Source organism: Nomascus leucogenys, chromosome 18, assembly GCF_006542625.1.
Source record: "Nomascus leucogenys isolate Asia chromosome 18, Asia_NLE_v1, whole genome shotgun sequence".
Lineage (NCBI taxonomy): Eukaryota > Metazoa > Chordata > Mammalia > Primates > Hylobatidae > Nomascus > Nomascus leucogenys.
The window spans coordinates 55,492,623-55,499,580 of record NC_044398.1 but is presented as its reverse complement, the minus strand read 5'-3'; the positions used below and the strand labels follow the sequence as shown (position 1 = coordinate 55,499,580).

General features: G+C 43.2%; 1 protein-coding gene across 1 annotated transcript in view; it reads left to right on the top strand.

The window, feature by feature from the left end:
- Positions 1 to 269: 269 nt before the first annotated feature.
- APBB1IP (amyloid beta precursor protein binding family B member 1 interacting protein) overlaps positions 270 to 6,958 on the top strand; it is a 127,973-nt gene continuing 121,284 nt past the window's right edge. The window contains exons 1-2 of the mRNA XM_003269376.3: positions 270 to 419; positions 614 to 815. The gene's annotated coding sequence lies outside the window, so the exon portion shown is untranslated. The remainder of the gene's footprint in view (positions 420 to 613; positions 816 to 6,958) is intronic.

Here is a 6,958-nt window from a genome sequence, read left to right as displayed (position 1 = left end):
CATTCCTCTACACCCCGGCCAGCCAACTGAGCGTGGTTAAACGTGGGGAGGGAGGAGGATGAGGTTACCAACCTAATGGTTGAGAAAGGGCCTCCGCCCAGCGCGCCCTTCCTCCACCCCCACCGGAGAGACAGCTGAACTCCGGGCCGGGACGCCCGTGTTGCCAGTCCAGCCCTGCACCGCGTTCCCTGAGGGCGGGCTGCAGGCGGCCGGGAAGCCTTGCACAACTGGCCCAAAAGAGGAAGCCCAGAAAGTGCTGAAGTAAACACTTAGGCAGACCGTTGCAACATAAATCGGCCTCTCAGTCTTTGGCGGAACCATCACTTGGCCCCAAGTCTCTTAGTCCCTCTTGCGTCGAGGCTGCAAAATGGTTCCATTCGCCAGGAGACGCTCCTGAAAGAAGGGCGCGCACGGCACAGGTAGGGGAGGGATAACAGAGGAAGGCGCAAAGTTTTCCCAGAATTAAAAAAAAAAAAATCCCTTCAAGGTGGTTGTGTAGTAGGGGTGGGATGGGGGAGAGAAAATCAGGCGCAGACTCGATGAGCTGGAGAAAGCAGCCCCTAACTCGGAGTCCTTTACGCATATGTTTGTCTGTCCCACTGTCTCTAACCAGGGGCCCTCCTTGCACCTCGGAGCAAAGCAGCTCGGATAGCGCCACACGTCTGCGCGCTGCGTGGGAAGGGCAGGGCTGACAGCACTTCCTCCCCGGGGCAGCGACCCGGAGCCCGGGTGCGGCCCTCTGCAACGCGCGTCGCTTTCCCGGCCGGAGCCTCGCCGCCTTGCCGCGCCGCGCCGCGCCCCGCAGAGCAGTCGAGGTAAGTGGCGCTCCCAGTCCCGGGAGCCCTGGGAGCGCCAACGCGGGCCCCTCGGGGCTGTCAGGAACCCGTTTGTCAAGCCCATCGGGTCCGACGCCGGGCGCAGCTCCGGGCTCTGGCCTCGTGAACGCGCGCCCCCCGGCGTGGCCCTCGAGCGCAGCAGGTCCCCAGGGTGCGCTCCGCTGATCTCCACTCTGGACCCGGCTCGCGAGGGTGGGGGTGTGAGGGTTTGGGGTTCGGGTTTGCCTTTTCCCGAGCTATTGCATCAGATTTGACAGATTTCCTGCCCAGGAAATTGCTGCAAGGTCAAACGGGGAACTGCTATGAACCCTTGCACGTCCAGCAGGTCAGCAGGTCAGCAGGTCAGCAGGTCCGGGAGCCCCAGTCTACCCGAATCTGGAGGGATTCTTGAGGGGCCAAGATTAGATGTAGATTAAATGCCAGCCGTGTGAGAATTTGAGTGTGGCTCGCAGTCTGATGCATCTTAGAGTGTTTCCTTCCTCTAAAACTTTTGGACGACTCTTTCTTCTTTTTAAAAATAACTTTTTCCCCCGAATTATTCTCATTTTCATTTTAAAATACCATAGATTTGGACACCAGGCACAAGTTTCGTAATTTGGCTTGAAATGAATGTCCAGAGGGCCTTTTATAGAATGGAGGAAACTAACTGGGGTGTCCTAATGTCTCCAAGAACCTCTGCGCAAGTGTTCCACCAAAGACCTAGCCCGGTGTACCTCTTACTTTCCTTCTAGGTATTTCTTAGCATTCATACCCTTGTGGAACGTGAAATATGTTTCCTAGAGCCACTCAGGGCATAGCGGTTCAAAAGAACTTTTAATGTGATCCTTGACGAGACGGAGTACTAGAGGAAAGTAACAAAAGAAAAGGGCCCGTGAGTTTATTATGCCCCCAGATGTTTTTTTTCTGGTGGCATAACGTGGTTTAAACAAAGGTGCCGGTACTAGCTACTATTCATTTTAAAATTTGGGTCTCCAGATAGAAATTTCAGAAAGGAAAACTTTGCCCTTTTTCATAAACCTAGAGCAGCGATTTTCCCTCTGGCCCTCACTGGAATAATGGATGGCACATGGGCCAGGACGATGATGCTGGCTGGCGAAATTAGCAAGGATCTGCTGAGAAATACTTTACAACGTCTTCTAGTGGTATTTCCTGTCTGCTCAACGTGTGTTGTGAAAGGTCTGAGAAATTTAACTTCATCCTTAAACTATTAATAATGTGTCCTTAAACTATTAATAATTACTTAAACTATGAATCCTTAAACTATTAATAATTACTAATATTTGGGGTTTTTCTCAGCACTTGGGAGACCTGGGTTCTGGCTCTTATATCTGCCCCATCTAGATAAGGATGATATTGATTAACTTGCATAACTTCTCCCTGGACTTCAGATAACATCAGTAAAGTGAGATGATTGGGCTACATTATGTCTGTTCTTAAAATAGGAATTGAGGAGTTGCTGTAATTCTTTGAATTGGTCCCAACTGGAAGACTGGCAACATTAGAATTGCTGATCACGAATTTTTTTAAAATCGAGAAAATAATCATAATCATGATAACAGATTTTCTTACATTCTGAAATGTCAATATCTTTGAGGTCTTTTGTTTCTGAGAAGTTCCTGTAAAAGCGCAGTCAATATCTGGCATATATGTAAAAAAGGCAAATTTCCGTCTTATTTGAAAACTGAGATAAGAAAGAGCCCAAACTTGAACAGGTCAATATTATATTTTGAAATCCTTTAATTGCTATTTCTCAAGAAATGTAACTTTGTAATATGAATTACTTTATGGCATTACTTTAAATCTTAAACACAATACTTACTAGGTTTTATAGTATTTATTACATTTTTTGTAGTTTTATATCCTAAGAATGTTCACCAGTTATCCACTATTGATTTGCCTTTTTTCGCTCATCAATGAAAGTTTTAAGTAGTTCCATATTATTATTAGAATGAGCTACTTATAAAGTTCATTGCCATAGATGTCTGTTTGATATGTCACTTTGAATTTTCTTTAAGCCATCTTACTTCCAAAGAGCATTACTATTTTCATTTTCTTCTAATTCTCTTCAGTTTTATTTTAATTATTTTTATGCCTAAAACATTTTAGTGAGTCCACAAATCTTACAATAAATTGTCTGCGTTCCATAGCCTATTGGACCACAATCTTTACAATTTTATAGGACCCCATGAGTTTATTTTATGGAGACTCGAGTGATCTTAGGAATTCTCACCTCAAAACAGAACAATTTTTATTAACACAACTGGTATTTTCTCAGTACGAAAATGTATGCATGTGTTTTATGTCACTTTTGTCATCTAAGAGGCAAGTCACTTAAAGCTTAAGCACTTATTATAAATTCATGTACATAATAAATGCCAGATTTTAAGGTGTAAAATTTCTACACTGGTTGCCTGGGGATTTTAAAATACGTGTTACACTTTTAATTATCGTGAGAAACATGACTATTAGAGAAAACTGCTAGATATCTGGAACAGTAATCATTAGATTTCTCTTGAAAAGAGAGAACTAGCCTCATGAAGGAATGCCATTACACCTATACCCAGTTAAAGAGACTAGATTGTACCTGCAGCTTGGAAGGGCAGACCCTGAGGACAGCTTTTGGGGGACTAGAGGATGTGACCTGCCACCACTGCATCATCATTTCCTATCCAATTTGTGATCCCAAAATGAGGACTCCAAAGATGTCGGCTAAATGTGTGGAATATATTAATTTCACTGAGTGGTACCATGGAAATGTCACAAGCCCCTGAGATCCCATTGGCTCCACTGGTCCCAAACCTCAGGTATGAGCAAGCAGAGAGGTAACACCACTCCAAGGCATCACACATTCTCATTATTCCACATATTCTGGAGCTTGATTCCATGACTAAGTTTTAAAACATTTCCTGAGCGTTGACCATGAACTTGAATAATTAAGAATCATAAGAGCTATTTTTCTTCTTCTCTGTCAACTCAGTTTTCTCTTTGATCAACATATAGTAATAGTAAATGATAATTATTATAATGTTTACTTCTAAATACTACCAGGCCCTGTACTAACTAATTTAGATGTGTCATCTTGTTAATTGTCACATCAAGATGAAAGCACAGAGAGGGTAAGAAACTTACGCAGGAAGTAAGAAACAGAGCTGTTGTTTGAACTGGGCCATCTGATAGTAGCACCCATGAAAAAACCTGGGGCCTTTCCACAATGAGTTTATAGTCTAGAAGAGGAGATGTAACTAGATGTAAGAGGAGATGTAGAATTCCGTGTGGAACCAGAGTTGAGTGCTGTGGGACTACATAGCAGGGTCCCTGGTCTCCCCCAACCAGGGGCAGGGGAGAAGGATGAATAGAAGGAAACCAAGCAAAGAACTTGTCGTGTTATCATGGGAAGACAAGTTAATATAATCAACTTTGAAGTTATTATCTTTACGTGTGCCTTGAAAAAAGAATCTGCTCTGTTAGCAATCGTGTGTTTTCATTTTTGTGTGTATTTTATTCTAATCCCACATGACAGCCAGCTAGGTTGATTAAATCAACAAGCAGTGAGTTTAATATTTTTTCTAATTCTGTTGGGAATCTTTTTGATTTAGTCTCACGTCACAGACTCATCAGTGAGACGGTTGTGGGCTGGGATGGGGGATAAACGCTAAATCACACAGCAATTGTGTTTCCGCAAACCGACTGGAAGGTTTGCATCCGGAGAGCTACATCACATCAAACTGGAGAGAAACAAAAAATGATATTAGAGCAAGTGAATCATGACTAGATTCATTTCTTCCTTCACGTTTTATTATAAAATGTTTCATATCTACAAAAGATGATGTATATATGTAAATCACAACAAATAATAATAAAGCCAACATCTGGGTACCTATCACCCAGCTTAAGAAGTAGAATATTTACCAAAGCATTTCCTGGTCTCCTTCCGATAACATTTCCCCATTTCCCAGCTAGAGGTAATCGTTATTCTGAATGTGCTAATTTTTAAAAAGCTTTTAGGAAGCATGTACATATATTTGTAAAGGATCGTGTCAAACTGGGGATTAGAGAACACTGGCATGGCAGACTGGAGTCAGGTTCTCCACTGACTCTGGGTGGTCACAAGTAGCATGTGCTGTTCAGTAAAGACAGCTTACTTTAATTGAATAGCATAAAAACAACATGTATTAGAAATAGCTAATAGTAAGTACCACAGAAATTGTGCTATCTTAGACATTGATAAAGTGACCAAGAATCATCAGTAAAGAACTATGAGTTTTAAGTGGAATAAAGAATATGTGGCCGGGCATGGTGGCTCACACCGGTAACCCCAGCACTTTGGGAGGCTGAGGCAGGAGGATCACTTGAGGTCAGGAGTTCAAGACCAGCCTGACCAACATGGTGAAACCCTGTCTCTACTAAAAATACAAAAAGATTAGCCTGGCATGGTGGTGCATGCCTGTAATCCCAGCCACTCAGGAGGCTGAGGCAGGAGAATCGCTTGAACCTGGGAGGTGGAGGTTGCAGTGAGCTGAGATCATGCCATTGCACTCCAGCTTGGGCAACAAGAATGAAACTCCATTTCAAAAAAAAAAAAAAAAGTAACTTATATGAGGAAAATAAATAATGGAGACAAAAGAAAAAAAGAATATGTAACTTAGGAAGTGATCTCCACTTTATTTATTTATTTATTTATTTATTTATTCATTCATTCATTCATTTTTGAGACGGTGCAGGCTGGAGTGCAGCAGCACGATTAAGGCTCACTGCAGCCTCAATCTCCTGGGCTCAAGCAATCCTCCTGCCTCAGCCTCTCGTGTAGCTGGGATTGCAGGTGTGCATCACCATACCCAGCTAATTAAAAAAAAAATTTTTGTAGAGACAGGGTCTCATTTTGTTGCCCAGGCTGGTCTCGACCTCCTGGGCTCAAGTGATCCTTCCACCTCAGGCTCTCAAAGTCTTGGGATCACAGACATGAGCCACTGTGCCCGGCCAGATCTCCAGTTTAAATACAATTCAATCATTTTCAGTCAAAAATGTTTGCTAAGCACTATTATAGATGCAAGGAATGTCAGTGAACAAAAGAGACAAAGATCTCTGCATTCGTGGAGTTTATTCTGGTGGGCAGATACAGATGCTAATCAATAAGCATAATAAATAAGTAAATAATATAGGTATCAGTAAGTGAAAATCAAGGTGAAGTTGCAATATGCGATAAGGTGGTCAGGCTGGGCCCTTTCGTTTGCAGGAGAAAATGGAGTTAACCAAGTGGCTATCTGGGGGATCAGTGTTCCAAGCACAGGGAACAGTAGAGACTGTAGGGCAGGGGCATGTCTGTGGATTTGAGAAGCAACAAGAAGGCCCATGTAGTTAGAGGTAAATGAGCAAGGGAGAGAGAAATAGATGTGGCTGGAGAAGTATGAGAAGGGCGGAGAGATAGCAGATCACATGGGGTTCCAGAGGCCATTATAAAACTTTGACTTTCACACCAAGCAAAATGCAGGGGCCATTGCAGGATTCTGAGAAGGCGAATAACATGATCTGACTTAAGGCTCACTCTGACTGCTTGAGAATAAACCTGGAGGAGCAGAGGTGAAAGCAAGGAACCCATGACAAAGCGTTGGATTCTGCGTATATTTTGAAGGTAGAGCCAAGAAGATTCCCGACAGAAGGAATGTGGGGTGTTTGAGAAAGAGGAGTCAAGGATGACTTCAAAGTCTGTGGCCTAAACAACTGGAAGGATGAAATTGTCATCAACTAAAGTGGGCAAGTTGGAGGGCAGATGACTAGAAGTTCAATTTTGGATGTAGATATGAAGTATCATTTGGGAATACTGATGTGCTTATTATACGTAAGGCTAAAAGCAGGGTAACCATTTGGGAAGATACTGTTATGCTCCTATTTTGCAAATTAGAAATGACAGTTAAGGGAGTTTAGGAAATTTGCCCAAGGCTACACAGTTTAAGAAATGGGACATAGGCTGCATGGTGGCTCACGCCTGTAATCCCAACACTTTGGGAGGCCAAGGTGGGTGGATCATGAGGTCAAGAGATCGAGACCTTCCTGGCCAACATGGTGAAACCCTGAACCCTGTCTCTACTAAAAATACAAAAATTAGCTGGGTGTGGTAATGCACG